General features: G+C 38.9%; 1 long non-coding RNA gene across 3 annotated transcripts in view; it reads right to left on the bottom strand.

The window, feature by feature from the left end:
* LOC103879457 overlaps positions 1–18669 on the bottom strand; it is a 78016-nt gene that overhangs the window by 18550 nt on the left and 40797 nt on the right. For 2 of the 3 annotated variants that reach the window (XR_002518534.2, XR_002518533.2), the window contains 2 exons: positions 17888–18009; positions 8649–8839 (listed from right to left, as the gene is read on the bottom strand). This is a non-coding gene — a long non-coding RNA (uncharacterized LOC103879457). Of the gene's footprint in view, positions 1–8648; positions 8840–17887; positions 18010–18669 lie in introns of those variants that run through there. The other variant, XR_640081.4, reaches the window with a different exon arrangement.

Genomic DNA, 18669 nt, shown 5'->3' on the forward strand with positions numbered 1-18669 from the left:
AGAACTTCAACATAAGCTGCTTCCAACATAAAAGCTGAGATGCAGCAAGTAAGAATTCAGCTTTTTTTTTTTTTTTCCCCTGGTCTTTCCATCCAGAGACATAAAACAACTTGAAAAAATTTTATTAAATAAAAGCAATGTAATCACTTCGGACGACATAACGTAATAGACATCAAAGATACACACAAATAAGGTACGGGTTGCCATCGCTGAACAACATAAAAGCATGTATGCTTGCATTTGGATTTTGTTTTACATGCACAGGCTATATACAACAGATTTGCTTATTTGAGTCAGATGTGGCTTTTGGCTAACAACTGATACATTTTAGGTGGCCCTTTAAAAAAAAATAAGAAAGCATTCGCCTTTTGTATGCTGAGAAGGATTTGATTTAAATAAGGGTCAACTGGTTTTTTTTTCTTGTAAAAAATATTCCTAGCCCCTTACAATGCCCGCAACCTTAACTTTTATGTAGCTCTCCCACCTGCTTGCAGAGAGGGAGGTAAGCAGACGGATTCAAGCTGCCTTTGCAAAGCGCAACTGTATACAGACAGTTACGGATCTGCGCGTGGGAATGAGTTCATGCTATCCTTTGGAAGATTCTTCGACTTCAAGAGTAATGAGCTACTCATCATTACTGGCCAGTCCGCTAGAAGAGTGAAGTTATGGAATTGTTCCTTTGAAACATCCCAACACACCAGCCTACCTCCTGTAACATGTACTACCTCATTATCAAATTTCTAGGGGCAGAACCCTTGAGAATTGCATTCCAAGGCAATGAGGCTTAACCAAAATTCTGTCACAACTGAAGCTTTCCACAATGCCTAGAGATCAAAGCCAGGGGACATGGGCCAGGGCAGCAGGTGGATGTGTGTCTGGGCACAAGGAGCGAGAAGCAGCTCTGCCCCACCCCAGCAGGCTGCTGAGCCAGAGAGCTACAGGTGTGGCTTCCAGGTGGGATCAAAGAGTCATTTGGATAGGAATTTGAAAAAACGAGTTGGCCCATTTGTGAGAGTCACACCACAGTGCCTCAAAGCCACAACTTAATTATCATTTACCAGGAATATTTATTAGGGACGTGGGAGGCAAATGAGGGAGCTCCTAATTGTACCCTGTCTGACTTGAATATTAAGCCAGCACCCTTTCTCACAGGCTAACCCTGTGAGATGACTCATCTGGGTTGACTCCGTTTAAATGAACTTTCTTGTGGTGATTCTAACCCTTTCACATCAGAAAGAATGTGACAGAAGCTGGGAGAGAACCGATTTGTTAAATTATGCTTCATCCTACGGCATGTATATAAAAGAGAAAGGGTTAGACAAGCAAACAATTGTGGGTTGTTTTATGTTTCAGAGAAAGGAGAGAAGATACAAGAATGCCACAGAAGACCCCGGGGTTCAAAATATTTAGAAACTTTCTTTACTCTCCAAACAAAACCAGAATGGTAAAGGGAGGTGCAGAAATTAAAAACAGCCGTACAAGAGAATTGGCTGACTTTGTGGTTCAGCAACTGGTGTTTGGCACACAAAGAGACAACTGCAATTTAATTCCCATATTCTTTTAGGTGTCTGAGACCCAGAAAGGGGGGGCTGTGTCCTGAGAGCATAAAACAGAATTTATCTGCCTCCCACAGTTGAAAGGTCCCCAGATGGTGCCAAGAGCAGATTCCAGAAATCAGTGACGTTTCAGGAAGAAATCATTGTTTTGGTAAGGTGTTGCCTGTGTCCCATCCTCAACTTAGTGCCAAACAGAAATGAGGCAAATAAAACAAGATAAAAACTACTGAAGCTGTCGGAATGCTTGATTCCAACAGCTAGACAGCTCATCTCTTATCAAGCCTTTTATATGGCACGTAACAGTATCAGCAAGGATGCAAAAGGCATGGGCCCAAAAGGAAGGATGTTCTTGGGGAAACTTCACTGAGCAGCTTCTATGTGTCAGGCTCTCTAACAGGTACCATTGACCAGAAATGGAAAGACGCATGAGAAAAAGAAAAGCCCCTCAGGCAGGGGAATGGCCCGGATCACACTTGCCGTTCCCTCTGCTTGGAATATTCCTCCCAGATCTTGGACAGTGGCTTCTCGTCTCAAAGACTCAGGTCTCTGCTGAAAAGGCCCTGCTCAGGGAGCCATTCCCTGGCCACCCTGTTTAAATACTCGCCCACTTGCAACCCTCTCTGAACTTCAGCCTGCTTCATTTTCTTCATGGCGTTTATCACTCTGGGTATTTTAGATTTTTAATAAACTAATTATTTTTGTTACTTATTCATTGTTGTTCCTACTGATGTAGATTCCATGAGGAAAGGCACTTGGCTTTTCCTACCTCAGTATCTCCAACATCCAATAAATGTTGGAATAATTAATAAAAAAAATCAGCCATATTCTATTGGTCTTGTTTTAGCAGGCCATTTGCTTCAATCACAGAAAAACAGAACAATATTACTTGCCAGTAATAGTGCTTCAATGCTAGCATTTTGAGCAAGTATGATCTCTGTCTTATATAGTTATCACAAGTACCACACATGTTCTGAGAGTTAACTCCAGACTGAAAACTCCAAAGGTCAGGAGACCACCAGCCCCTTCGCATTCTTCCACCTACTTCCTGTAAAGGCAGTATCACCAGACACTTTCGCTGATGAAAACCCCTGTCTGTACCGCTTTATTGTCAATATTTTATTTTTAAAACTTAATATCATTTTAGGGAAATAAAAGACTTCTCTTCCCACAGTCTCAAAAAGCTTACTGCATTCTAAGGTGATTTTACTGTGTGCTGGACATCACCTGAAGGATGCAAACCAAAAGATTCAAATTCAAGTTCTGCCTGGATTATCATCTGTGATCTAATGCTGAGTAAGTGTCTCTCTGTGTCAGTTTCCCTAGCTGCAAAATTAGGGTTATAACAACTTCCCTCCTCTATCACAAAGAGATGTGAAAGGATTAAAAACGATCACCTTTTTAATTAGTTTAGAACACTCTGCAATGTTAAGGAAGGTGTGACGTTCACACTGAATTGTATTCATCTTAACTTTCCAGAATACTGTGATGAAAAGAAATTAGAAACGAAGCTGCCAAGAGAAAATGCAGCCAGAGAATCCTCTGTGTGATGGATGGGGCCGGGGAGAATCAATGATAATAGTATACACATTGGACTTGGCAGGGATTTTCCTTCTAAAGAAGTTAAGTATTTTATAAATATTATCTCTTTCATCCCTTTAAACTTCCTGTGATGTGGCATTTATTACTCTCAGCTTCCAGATGGACAACTAACCACAGAGAAATGTATGATCTTTCCAAAGGCACATGAGTGTCTGTGAGCTCAGTAAAATGGGCTTTGATTGACTCACTCATTCATTTGCTCGCTCATTCATTCCACGGGAAATGCTGAGAATCCATTATGTATCAGGCACTGCCCTCAGGACTTAGGGAGGAGACAGGGATGAATGAAACATGGCGTTGAGGCAAAGAGGCCAGCAGAGGCCAATACTGTAGGGGAGAAGACGAAAGTGCTCAAATAAAGGGAAACACGTGGCTGTGACAGACAACAAAAATATCACGCAGTCCTCGAAAATGATGACAATGATGTGTTTAACCTTATGGAGACACCAATATGCCTCTATTGACATGAAACCATGTACAGCCTATACCACACACCACTAAGTAACACACAGATTTAAAAAAAGGGGAGAAGGATCTTCTGGTTGTGTGCCCTTCTGGTAAATATATATTTATGTGTGCATGCATCAGAAAATAAATCAAGCTGGTGTTAAGCCATTAAAAAGATATGTCTGTATATAGAATTACGATCATTTTCACTTTCTTTTTTATACTCATATATGCTTTCTGAACACGTTTTCAATAAGCATGTATTGAGATTTTAATGGAAATAGATTACTTTGCTGATTACAAAATAATGTAAGTTTATTGACAAATATATCAAATGGGATAAAACAAGTTACTAAAATTAAAAGTTTTCTCTTACTCTAACTCTCAGAAATAACCAGTATAATTGATGTGATTTATATAAACCCACAAGTTTTTATTCATATTCATATAGGGGTATATTTTTTAAATGGGATTATGTCACAAAATACTATACACATCTTTCCAGGTCAGTACGTGAGGCTTTATTTCATCTTTTTAATGTTGTTAAGGAATAGACCAAAATATATTTAACCAAATTCTTATTATTGGATTTTATGTTGCTTCTCTTATTTTCATTTCTAAATTTAACTGGCAGGCCGGCATTGTCTACCCGGGTGCATACATTCTTTTGGAACTCATCAGATTAATTCTGTAAGATAAAAGTCCTGTAAGTGGGATTAATGAGTCAAAGAGCATTTAAACTTTACTGATATGCATTGTCAAACAGTCCTCTGAAAAGCTGTACAGAATACACACTGCTGCCTACTGTACACAAACGTACCTGACTACCACACCCTTTCTGTGTCCAGGATTATCATGTTTTTCATTTATGCTCAGCTGTATGAAAAAACAGTCATTGTTAGAATGTATATACACTTGCATCATTTGATCTGGGCATCCTTTCATAGGCTTACTTATTGGTTTTTTGTGTTTCTTCTGGATATATTTGCCTATTCATTCATTTTACCCACTTTGGTTCTGAAAATTCTTCTTAGTATTGATTTCCACTAGATTTTTATATATTAAGAATAGGAAATATTTGCTAATCACATACCTTGCAAATAATTCCTGGAAGGAGTGTTAAAGAAAGAAACAGAAGAAATCTTCAAAACAAGTACAATCATTCTTCTCAGGTTTGGAAAGCTATAGCACATACAGTTGTAATGTAAGTAAGCAGAAGCACATGAAACGGTGATTCTTCCAAAACACATTGAAAATATAAAATTATTTTTTGAGAGAAATGTTTAAGAACAAAAATATTACACCCAGGAGTTTAACCATACATCCAAGCAGTGTTCTAAAAGGAGAGAATGGGCAGAAACATGGAAAAAAAATATATTATAAATAGAAAAAAATTATCTGAACTTAAGATCAGAGAAGAAGGAATTCCTACGCAAAATATCATAAGAGCAAGCAGACAAGAAAATTAAAGGCAGTTTTTCTCCATAATCTATAAAATCCAATGTAAATCTAATAATAATCACTATTTTCAAAACTTTTCGTCTATTTCTTTTTTTTTTTTACAAATTTTGGCAACTAATTCTAAAATTTATCTGGAAGAATAACTTTTAATAAAGGCCACTGGAAGGAGTGATTTATTTGAAATCAAATGAAATATAAACCAATATAAATTTAAATAATGTACTATAGGTACAGGAAGAAGAAATCAATGGAGCAGAATAGGTGAGAAACTGATCTACATGCAAAGGATTGTATCACATGAAAATCAAAATATTTTAAAACAGATTGCCTGTAAGTGATGTTGGATAATTTGTTACTTCTTTGGAAAAATTAATTGGATTTCTACTTCAAACCATACACAAAAACACATTTCAAATGGATTAATGAGGTACAGAGTGAAAAATAGAATCCATGTATTAGTGAAAGCTGCAGGAGTATTTTTCTTTAGAATCTCAATGTATGGATGAGTTCCTGAGAAAACACAAAATCCTGAAGCCACTCTTTAAAAAGATGGAATGCACAGTTTTAGATTAAGTATTATTAATGTTGGTGGCAGATTAAAGATGACCAAAATTATTAGCACTTCTTCTATTGAAAGGTAAATTCTATGACCCCTTTTCTCATCCCCCGAATCCTGGAGGGCTCTGTTATTACTTTGAAAACTAGGACACTTTAGAATATGTTATACCAGTTTGTGTGTCTGGGCCCTAAGAGAACGGTAGCTTCCACTTCCTTAAGCTTAGAATAACTGCTATTGGAAATAAGTTAACATTGTGTGAGAAACCTAAACCACATTAAAAAGTCATTTGCAGATGCCTTGGCCAATAGCCATAAAAGAACCCACAACCAACAGACAACGTCAATGCCAGCCATGGGATTATGCCATCCCAACGTCCAGCCCAGCAAGCCTTCAGACAATTCCAATCCCAGCTGCTGACTACAACACCACCAATGAGAACTACCCATGGGAATCCAGGCAATCCAGAGAATTGTGAAAGATAATAACTTGCGGTTTGAAACAACTACGTGTTAGAGTATTTTTTTTTTTTTTTAAAAAGAAAAGATAAATGGAACACAATATGGTACCAAGTATGAGATCCTGTGGTAACAAATTCTACGTCATATGGCACTGGCTCTGGGGCCCAATGGACAGAAGATGGAAGATCCTGAGAAGACTGTTCATAAGGGCTTCAAAAAGAGTGAAAACATTTTATTGGAGGCTGGAGAAAGGGCAGCCCCTATTACAAAGAAGCAGAACAGTTGATAACACTGTCACCAGTGGTAAGGTGAAAAATAGAAAATATATCTAACACACTGATGGTTTTGGCTAAGGGCATTTCTAGTAAGAACATGGAATGTACCAACTGCTTTTTTTAAAAACTGTCATGTATGAAAAGGATAGATAGCTGAGCTATTTTACTGTTCAGTTTTCAAGACAATTTTCAAGAAAGTAAATTGAAGGCAATATTTACTGGGATCAAAAATTAAACTATTTCTCATTTCCATTGCTCCAGAGGGCAAAGGACCCACAAAGTAAGAAATGATGTCAGGGCAAATGTCAAACCCCGAGCATGCTCAGTAGAGCATGGCTTCAGGGTGATGATTTTAAGAGTGTGGCTATATGAACTTTAACTGGAGGACATGATGTTAAGAATGTTTTAAGTGTGTGCCTAGTAGGGCTTCAAAGAATCTCAAGGTCATCACCTTTAGATCTTCTCTCTTAGCTAACAGGTACTATAAGAATCTTAAGTGCATGCCTCAAGACTCTTCCAGCTAAAAAAAAACTTCTGAGGATCTTAAGGGTGTGGTCCCACACTGCCCTGACTCTTGGCTTAAACAAAGATCCTCCATAGGTAAACTGTGAATATGTCTTTTGTGTAAAGAAGTATATTATAATCTGATAGACAAGGAATCTATAAAGTTTTTAAAAGGATTATATCAGCTTGGACTGAAGAGGTCATAGTACAAAAGAAAAAGTGTTTTGGATCCCCACCCACCCTCCTAAACTACAATGAGCAGTAAGAAAGCAGAGGAAACATTCAGATGCGAACAGCTTATATCTTATAGAAAAAGAAAGATGACTTGATGGAAGAAATAAGAAACCAAGACACAAGCCAAGAACCATGAAAAACCCTTCCTCAGAAACAGAGAAACTCAAAGAGTTGGCAATGTGTGCCCAGCTGGATTTCATAATTGCTATGGACCAACAACTGCCATGTGTCTTCCATTTCCCTTGTTTTCGAGTGATAATGTCATCTGTGGTTTTTCTATGGCTGTCCAACACTCTATGTCAAGTGCCTGCATATAGATAACTTGTCTCTTTGGTTCACAGGTCATCAAACAGAGAAGACCCACCCCAGAGAAGGCTCATCTACATCTGGACCTGATTTAGACAATAAAACTCTGAACCATAGAACTTGATCTTAAAGCCATAAGGGTATGGAACTTCAGATGGAGGGTGTGTTAGGAAGTAAGGAGAGGTGGATATGCAAGGTAAATTTTGCATGGGGCAAATTATAAATAATTTGTGGTAAGAGAATGAATTGTGGTGAATTAAAGAGGTTCAATTTTTTTTTAACATTCTTCCTGTTTCCTCCATTAACTTTGGATGGACTCTCTGACTGCTTTGAACAACACGTTATAACAGAAGATGCTGTGCCATTTTCCATGCCCAGAATTTAGAAGCCTGCTAGCTTCTACAACCTGTTCCTTGGAAAACTTGCTCTAAAAAGCCTGCCACCACCATTCTGTAAGACCCAAACCACATAGAGGGGCCACATGTAGACACTCGAGCTGACAGCCCCAGCAGAGCCCCAGCTGAGCTCTCATGAAAAGAACATCCACAGCCACCACACGCAGGAGCCCTCTTGGATTTTCAACCCAGTGAAGGCTTCAGAAGACTACACCAGTGACCAGTGGACTGTAGCCACATGAAAGACACTGAGCTGGAACCTTACACCTGTGCCCAGCAACCCTCAGGGCTGTATAAGACAATTCCTTGTTGACTTAAGCCCCTAAGTTTGGGGGTAGTTTGTTATCCTACAATAGATTATTGATAAATACACACACACACACACACACACACACTTCCAAATATGTTTATTTTCACATATGTATGTATGTGTGTATACATCTGAATATGAAACAGAAAGAATTAATATTCATATTACATAGATGATGGCTACAAGTCAATTAAAAAAAAACAAAAGAACTCAGGCTGGTGCGGTGGCTCGTGTCTGTAATCCCAGCACTTTGGGAGGCTGAGTTAGGTAGCTCACCTGAGGTCAGGAGTTCGAGATTAGCCTGGCCAACATGGTGAAACCCCATCTCTACTAAAAATACAAAAATACGTAGAGTGGCTCATGCCTGTAATCCCAGCTACTCTGGAACTGAGGCAGGAGAATCGCTTGAACCCCGGAGAAAGAAGCTGCAGTGAGCCAAGATTGTGCCACTGCACTCCAGCCTGGGTGAAAGAGCAAGACTCTGTCTCAAAAAATAAATAAATAAATACATACATACATACAGAGAAAAAATAAAAAAGGAAAAAGAACTCAATACAAAAAAAAGTGAACAAGGAATAATATGAAGAGGCAATTCAAGGGAAAAATGAAAATAAACAAACCTATAAAAAGAAGCTCTCACACTACAGAGAAGTGCAAATTAAAACAGGAAAACTGTTTTCTTCCATCTAATTGGCACAAATTAAGATGACTGATAAATCTAGTTTCAGAGGATGCCTGAAAAAAAAATCAATTCCATTATCAACTAATAGTGGCAGTATAATTTGTATTTACTTTCATAGAGAGCAATTTGTGTGATTTTTAAATTTTAATTCCTATATCCTTCCATCTAGCAAATATGCTTCTAATACTTTAGCCAAAAGAAATGTTTGTGTACACATATATGCACATACACATATATATGTATACACACAGAGGAACCAAGATGTTCTTTCTAGCATTGTTTGTAATACTTAAAATTGAAAACAACCCCAATTTAGTAAGTAATAATGAAATATCCATAGTATATAAAGATTTAGAGAATGAACTGGATATACATTATTGACATTAAAAGATACCCATGATACATTTTTAAGTAAAAAAGACAGTTGTAGAACACTATGTATAAAGTAAGCCCATGGAGTCTTTAAAGTGTGCTTGCATTGATACACATCTATGTACATTTGCATGTTTTACGAAAGAAAAAGTCCAGAGTGATTTGCATGAAATATTGCCAGGAATGGGTACAGAGTAATGTTCAAAGATGAAGGATACATGCATTTCCATATGTTTAGCATCTTTTACAATGGCAGATAGTTATGGATTATATCTGAGACTTCAAAATGTGCCCACTTTCTCTCTCTCTCTCACACACACAATAACTGTCAGGGCGGCAAGTGTCAGCAGCATTCGAACCTCATGGTATTGAGCAGACCGGCAGTAGTTGAAAACGACAACAGAATCAAGGAGAGGATTTTGCAAGTGAGAGACAAAGAAACTTGTCTGAGTGTTGAGCAGCAGGACTCGGAGGAGGCAGGAAGTGGTGAAGTCGCTGGAGATGATTCAAACTGGGAGGGAACAAGATCTGGAGCCCTCGGAGAGATGCTAGCCATAGTGTAACTGTGGGACTGGCCTCAGAAGGAGGTGGGAAAAATCTTTCCAATGGAGTGGCCTAGCCAACAGAGGCCCGGCAGGTCCAGAAATCAGAGGCTCTGCTTTATTCTGTTCATCTTGTCCACCTTCTCCAGGACAAAACCAAGCACAACAGGCTAAAACAAGTATACTAGCTTGTATTTACAGATAAAGTTTACCCCAGGTATAGCCGTAACTAATTACAAAATACCTAATAACTTCCTCCCCTAGGTCCTCTTTGTCATACTCCAGATTGTAGATCTCTGAGATTTCCCTTTCCCCAGACTCCTTGCCTCCAACAGGCCCATGTGCTAAGCCATGGTGCACATTCAAGAAGTAGTACTTGCAGGTCAGGACCACTGTAATACTCCACAAAGGAACTGCACATCGAAAGTTATATCTTCGGCAGGGCACAGTGGCTCACGCCTGTAATCCCAGCACTCTGGGAGGCCGAGACGGGCGGATCATGAGGTCAGGAGATCGAGACCATCCTGGCTAACACAGTGAAACCCCGTCTCTACTAAAAAATACAAAAAACTAGCCGGGCATGGCGGCGGTGCCTGTAGTCCCAGCTACTTGGGAGGCTGAGGCAGGAGAATGGTGTGAACCCGGGAGGCGGAGCTTGCAGTGAGCGGAGATGGTGCCCCCGCACTCCAGCCTGGGTAACAGAGAGAGACTCCGTCTCAAAAAGAAAAAACAAAGAAAGTTATATCTTCACAAGAAGGTGTCCCCAGAAGGTGAGCCCTCACTCCCACTCCAGTTCTCCCACTTTCAGGTTGGAACACTGCTATCCGCCTTCGCCCAGAGCATCCCATGGGAAACGGGATCTGGTTTGTGAGCAAAGGCAGGCTGCGTCCTCTCCTTCTGGATCAGTTTTGTCAGCAGTGACAGCTGGAAGCCTCTTGATTTCTTGATATTGGTAACCTATTTCTTAAAACATTAAAACCATGGAGGCAGCACAATCTAATCCCACTTTGGGGAGAAAGTGACGTATTTATGCTATTATCAAATCTCTGGCCTCAAGGAGTAACAAACGCTTCTCGCTGTGGGCAACTCTGTCCTCTGCCCTGTGCAGCCTGCAGCCTCACAACAAAGCCACACCAGCTTCAACTGGTTGCTGGTTTACTACCTGGGGCGATGGCACCAACTTCCATTACGTTGTATTTAGCCTGGGTCTGTCTCCAATGTCTTCTGGGAGTGGCTTGCCAGTTCCTCTCATCATGTAATTACCACGAAGCTCTCATGCATTGTGACAAATGGGATTTCTCCCTGGCTACCACATGGCCTGTTCAGGCAATGACTATTTTTAGGCAGAGGTTTTAGGCAGAGGTCCCTAGTTTTATTCCCAGAGCCGTCTTCTATTTTAATGCTCCATTTGGCTCTAAGAACCAAACCATGCCCATAGAAATCCCACAACGTTTTTGTAGAAAGGCAAACTTACTCCCACTCCAGAATTAATGAACCCCTCTTGCTGTCAACTGTAGTTTAATGGATTTCACCATTCTGTGTATTTTCACACTCAGAACAGAAAGTCATACAAAGGTAACTTAATTCAGGAGTGACCTTTGAGTTCCTTGCTTGGCAGTGTTGTAAATCTTGCAGTGTGGCAGGTTTATTCCTTTCTCTGTGATTTCCATAGGAGGCTTCGCCTTATGTGTGGCACAGACTTAAAATTGTTGCAAAAATGCTATCTCTGTCTAAAATGGCTGATAATCATTGCATTCTATCAACCTTGGTGATAATTTATCCCTATTTATTTCACAAATTTAATATTTTACTAGACTATCTTTCAAAAAGATTGTATCATCATGGTACATAATATGTCAACCAACTGAAAAGAAAAATAACTTCTGTTCTCTTCATTGCAGCATCTTTTTTTGTTACTTTCCCGCTGATGCTCAAACATTACCAAAGTTAGGGCTTTTCTTTACTTACTAATTTTTCTTCCTATTATCTTAAGTCATTTTATCATCGTCTTTACTCCCCACCTTTAAATTAAATGCAAGTGCACCACATGAGTTTCAGGTGAAGAAAAAGATTTCCAAAGTACAGCTCGTTAATTTGTGTAAGTTTTGCAGTCAGATACAAATTAATATTAAATAATGAGTTCTAGACCTATCCCAACTTCATTCCTGTTCTCCACATGCCTTATTTATGCTTACTCTTTGTTGAGCATCAGGTAAACAGTGGTGCATAAAAGTGAGCAAAGCATTTTCTCCATCATTAAAGATGGCCCAATCTTACGGAAGAGAGAACCAAGTTTTAAAAGAATTACAGTATATTTCTATAATAGCAATGAGAAAAACGCGTAAAGTGTTTTGAGAGCAAATGGGCGAGACAGCAGAATGTGCAGCAAATTGTTACTGTGCCTCCAGTCTCCCTTCTCTCTTCCTGGAGAGTGCATCCCTCTCTGCTTGCAGTTACTCATCCCTGGGAGATTCACTTCCACCTCTTGTTTTCCTGCCTAAAGAGGTGAGCATATAACCCAAGAAAGGTCAATCACAAGGCCCTATCCTCCTGGCTGCAGTGATTGGTCCAGCATAAGCACATGACCTAAGGTGGGCCAATTACAAGGCCCCATCTTCCTGGCCACTGTTATTGGTCCAGAATGAGCACATGACCTGAGGTGGGCCAATCACAAGGCCTCACTGTCCTGGCCACTATGATTGGTCCAGAATAAGCACATGATCCAAGCTGGTCAATAAATATTCCTTCAGAGTTTATTCCACAGATGCTGAGAGAGAAAAGGGCCTGTGTTGACAAATAAATGTAGACTTTGCTTAAGTTTATTTGAACCAGATTTTGCTCACTCACAACTGAATGACTCTTGACTAGCAGAGAAGGCATTCTAAAAAGGGAGCAACACTGATGGCAAGAATGTAACAGTGAGGACACAGCAGTTATGAGCAAGAGCCGTCAGGGTCCCACCAGTCAAGCCACCTTGCCGCCCCAGGCTGCCGTTTTAACTCTGTCACTTGCTCTGTACTCTGCCAGAGCGCAGACTGCGAGTATGTGGTAGCCAAAATGGTAAGACATATACAAAATAAATAAGTTGTCAATGCAATAGATTATTCTAACCATTCTGGACAATCCTGGAATACCAGACAGAATTGCTTTTTATCATCTTCTGAAATAAATAAAGATGCCTGTGATCAGTTTTTCTTCCAATTCATAAGAAGTAATACTGTATTAAAAAATATAGTGAACAAAATAAAAACCTTAATAAGGGCTAAAACTAGACATGGTAAAATTTTAATCTCCAAAATTTAACCCACAATGAAATAGGCTTGATAGAAGTGACAGGTACAATATAAATCTTAAAATGGAATAAAAATGAATTAAGAATGTTAATACTGTGAAATAGTGCATTCAGTATTGATATGGTTTGACTGTGTCCCCACCTAAATCTCATCTTGAATTGTTCCCAAGAGCACATAATTCCCATGTGCTCTGGGAGGGACCCAGCGGGAGATAATTGAATCATGGCGGCGGTTCCCCCTATACTCTTCTCTTGGTAATGAATAAGTCACACGAGTTCTGATGGTTTGATAAGGGGAAAGCCCTTTCACTTGGTTCCCATTTTCTCTCGTCTGCCCCCATGTAAGACATGCCTTTTGCCTTCCACCATGATTGTGAGGCCTCTGCAGCCACGTGGAACTATGAGTTCATTAAACCTCTTTTTCTTTATAAATTACCCAGTCTGGGGTGTGTCTTTATCAGCAGTGTGAACATGGACTAATAAAAGTATTATGATAGAAAGATGCTTAATAAAATTAAAGTATAAAATTAACACAAACATTTTTCTAATGATATTATTTCAATAAAATTTCAAAATGCTAAATTGTATGTAATGCAATTGTGCTACATAAACATTTAGACAAGCAATAATTTGGTTTACCATGTTGGATAGAGAAAACATTCAATAAAAATCATCTTGAGGTTAACTCAGTAGGATTAGAATATATTGATTCCACATGTACATCAATTTGGTTGAAGTGCATATTTCAAGGGAAGAAGTTTCGAAAAATGAAGGCCTAGGAGGGTATAGATTATGAAAGATGAAGCATGCTATGCTAAAGGCTTTGGACTTTATCCTGAGGAGTATTGGGAATCTATGAATCACTTTAAGAATGGGAGGAACCCAATCAAGTCAAATCCCTTCCTAGCTCTGTGAAGGAATGAGATCAGAGGCCAGATTAATGAGAATCTGATTCGGTACTCCAGGAGTGGCATGATAAGTGTCCCAATTTAAGAGAGGTCCAGGGAATGAAGGGAAGGCAAGAGGTACTAGAGATACTATGTCAGTAACTGATAGGACTTCATGACTAACTGGATATTGGGAGAGGGGAGAACGAAAACTCACTCCCAGGATCCCAGTTTGTACATTTGGACACCTTTTGGCAAGAAAGAAAATAGAAGAGTATGGGCTCTGGTGAGGAAGGTGATGAGTTCACTTTGGATGACTGAATCTGAAGTGAATGAAGATGTCCATTAATCAGCTTGAATCTATTGTTCAGGAGAGGGATGCAGCTGGAGAGAGGTGGCCTGGTGCATCAGTGTGTGGTTGATAGAAAAAACCATTAGAGTAAATTAGTTCACCCAGAAAGACTAGCAATGAAGGAAACATAATTAAGTGGGGAAACCTGAGTTTTGTTTGTTTTGTTCTTAGGTTAATGGCCATGTAGAGCTCTGTATGCTTTCTGTATATTAATTTGCTTAACCTTCATAACAAGCATATGAGATAAATACATCTTTATTACCTTTTTAAATATATAATTGAAGAAACTGAGGGCCAAATAAGTGAAGTAGTCTGTCCAAGGTGCAGATATAGTAAGTGGCATGGTCAGCGATCAAACTCATGTGATCTAGACTCAGAGGCTGAGCTTTAACCACAGGCTGTACTATCCCTTATGTGTGCTGAACACCACACATAAGTAAGTGAGGGGCAGAAGAGAATCCAAGGGAGAAAATCGAAAGAAAACATCAGAGATGAGAGAGGGAAGGCAGAGGGTGTAGTATCGCAAAAGAAGAGAAAGGATGGATTTTAAGGAGCATGTGGCCAAGAATGCAACAAGACAGAGAGGGGCCATGAGTATCAAGGGCTGAAAAGTGGCCCCTGAGCAGAGATAGGTGGGTTCTGCCTGTCTTTTCTGTGCAAGGTTGGAGGCAAAAGCCACAAGAAAGTAGACAGAGTGGAGAAACGGAAGTGAAGAAATGAAGATGACAAACAGAGAAAACTCTGTTCTTCCCTTCACAGCCAAGTTTCTTTAACAAGATGGCAGTAGTTGAAGGCTCATTCACATGTAATGGGAGACAGGGATACAAGGAAACTTAAATAGGACACCTCAGAGGATGGGGAAGCAGGCGAAAGGAGCTTCAGCGAAGTAAATTTAGTTTCACACTTGAAGTTAGAGATGAGGCTATTTGCCAAAAATGACAAGGTGGATGAAGACCTGGGAGTTAAAAGAGCATACGAAAGGACTGAAATAGCTACTATGGGGTGTAAGAGAGAAAAACTGACTGGAAATTTTTTTTAAAGTGATGTCATCACTGGTCCTAGAAGGGCAGCTGTAGGTCACAATGTGCTGACAGCAGTCCCAATTTATGGTTGTGTTAGTGTCACTGTTTCTCTTTCAAAAGGGTTCCTATTTGGAGGATTTGGTAACCCCCGTTTTAGGAGATGTCTTAAGAAAGGGACTTATAGTAAGGATCATTCTACACAGGTTTTCAAGAATGAAGTTCATTGTCTACAGTGTGGGCTCGGTAAGAACCCATGGGAGATAACATACCAATCTCAGTATCAAACTATTAATTATTTAAACATGTGTACTGTATATCTTGTAACTAATAGGACAACCCTCTAGGCATCCATTTCTAATAAATTTAGAGCAAAATTTATGGCACATATAGGAGTCTATAACACACATTTTGTGTTCTGACATTATTTTTGCATGTAGTAGTATTTTACTTTTAAACTATTACATTTCTTTGCGTGTCATTTTAATTTTTAACTTTATTGTATAAAATATTGATATCATTTGGATATCTGTCTCCATCCAAATCTCATGTAATCCCCAGTGTTGAAAGTGGGGGCCTCACGGGAGGTATCTGGATCATGGGGGCAAATCCCTCTTGAATAGCTTGGGTCATCTCCTTGGTGATAAGTGAGCTCTCACTCTGAGTTCTCACAAGATTTGGTCATTTAAAAGTGAGTGGCATCTCCTCCCCTCCTTCCTGGCTGTGTCTCTCACCTGCTCTTGCTTTTGTCATATGATGTGCCTGCTCCCCCTTTGCCTTCCACGATGATTGTAAGCCATCTGAGGCCTACCTGGAAGCTGAGCATATGCCAACGCCATGCTCCTGGTAAAGGCTGCAGAATCATGGCCAATTAAACCTCTTTTCTTGATGAATTATACAGTCTCAGGCATTTCTTTATACCAATGCAAGAATGACTGACTTAATACAAATGCACATAGATTTTTTTAAATACCTTAAATCTTTTCTGAAATAAGAGGTTCCTTTCAGTCTTTCAATCATTCATTCTTATTTTTTTTTAAGTAATAAGTAGGACAGTTATAAAATGTAAAGCCATAAAGAAACAGATAATTGTTTTATAAGAAACAGATAATTGTTTTATATAAGTTCCAGAAGATCTTTCTAATTTGTCAAGAAAAATCAACCAGGAAACTGAAATATGAGCTTTATGATTAGGTAACATGATAGGGACAGAAATCCTGACATGATTGTGATGCCCAATTGCTAAGCTGAAATGGTAAGATGTGGTAGGTACTATCAGTTTTCTATAAGGCTCACTTTTGCTCTTTTTTCTTTAGTTTAATGAAATCCAATTGCGGGGTGGGATGTGTGCTCCTCTCATACCCTCAAAGCATGAAAGAAAAGTAAGATAAGCCAATTATGGTAATTCTTTTTTACCTAACCGGTTATTGGTTTAGGATCAGGCATGTGATCCCATTTTGATCAATTTAAGCGGGTATCATTTGAGCATCTTCCAAGAAAAATATTATTTCCTAAAAAATGCTCAATGTCACTAGTAATCAGGGAAATGCTAATCAAAACCACATGATCCACCTTACTCCTGCAAGAATGGCCATAATCAAAAAATCAAAAAATAATAGATGTTGGAGTGGATGTGGTGAACAGAGAAAACTTCTATACTGCTAGTAGGAATGTAAAGTAGTACAACCTCTATGGAAAACAGTGTGAAGATTCCTTAAAGAACCAAAAGTAGACCTACCTGATCCAGCAATCCCACCACTTGGTATCTACCCAGAGGAAAAGAAGTCATTCTATGAAAAAGATACTTGCACATGCAAGTTTATAACAACACAATTCACAAGTCCAAAGATATCGAACCAGCACAAATGCCCATCAATCAGTCAACAAGTGGATAAAGAAATTGTGGTAAATATATATCATGGAATACTACTTAGCCATAAAAAGGAATTAAATAATGGCATTCACAGCAGTCTGGAAGTGGAGACCATTACTCTATGTGAAGTAATTCAGGAATGGAAAACCAAACATTGTATGTTCTCACTCATAAGTGGGAACTAAGATACGAGGATGCAAAGACAAGAATGATACAATGGACTTTGGGGACTAAGGTGAAAGGGTGAAAGCGGGATGAGGGATAAAAGACTACACTTTGGGTATAGTGTACACTGCTCAGCTGATGGGTCCACCAAAATCTCAGAAATCACCACTAAAGAACTTATGCACGTAACCAAACACGACCTGTTTCCCAAAAACCTATTGAAATTAAACAAAAATAATAAAAAGAAAAATATTATTTTCTAATAAAAAGAGACCCACAGGGTGAGGAACTTGCCATCCCATCCCAGAAACATCCCTTCCTGTACATCCCAATGATTTTCCGCCTTTAGATATGATTATCAAAGTTTATGATGTTTGCAGCAACTGGCATTTTAAGACCATCAGGAGAAGACTGAAAGAGAAGTCAGAAACCTGAGCCATCCAACTGAAGATGAATAGCTGGTGAATAGCTGGCCTTCTCTTTATGTGAAGAAAAGTAAGCTGCCTTTGTCTACATTTCAGTTAATCAAGTATTATTACTTATAATTAAAAGCATTTTAACAAATGCACAAACCTTCCCGATATAAAAACAAAACTCACCCCTCAGGGGTTAGCTCCAGATTCCAAGGATTTGTCACACAGCTGGTCACCTTTGTGAGAACAGTGAAGAAATGAGATGCCATCTCCTATACTGAAGTTCCTTCACTGCCTCCGTCACTGTTCTAAAGAGACAACATATTTTTAGTAAACTCAAAACAACACATTCTTAAAAGTACTATTTCATGTAAATTTATATGTAGATGAATTACAACAAGATGAAACCCTTGGTGGTGGGTTAGTGGTGGCATTTAATTTTCTTTTGCCATTGTCCATTTTTAATTTATTGAATTTTCAGCATATGCTACTTTCACAATCAGAAAATGACAAATATTATTTATAATATAAAAGTATAGCTTCTGAATTATAATTTCAACACCAGTCAAGAACCAAAAGCAAGGTGGCACCAGTCAGCAAGCCGTAAATAAAAGGGTGTTTTCCCAGCTTCTGGTTAAGATAGGAATGCAAGACACAGTAAAGGTGACAGGTATATATTTACATAGCACAGTTCCAACAACAAGCATAGCTTTAAAGCAATACCTCTCACTCTTCTTCTTCCCTGTTTTATAGTTTAATTTCTGCCTGCAGTTGTCTTCCTTTTTACATCTGTCTTATTCTCACTAGTCAAGGCACAAAATGCAACACCACCATTGGCTAGAGTCTATTATATTAAAAGAATAAAAGAAGTTTGTTTTGTCATGGTATTATAAAATTGCATATCCCTTAAACACCTATCAAGTTGTTTCATGTGAAAATCTTACCTTGCTGCCAATATAAGTCATATT

This window comes from Papio anubis, chromosome 15, assembly GCF_008728515.1.
Source record: "Papio anubis isolate 15944 chromosome 15, Panubis1.0, whole genome shotgun sequence".
Taxonomy (NCBI): Eukaryota; Metazoa; Chordata; class Mammalia; order Primates; family Cercopithecidae; genus Papio; species Papio anubis.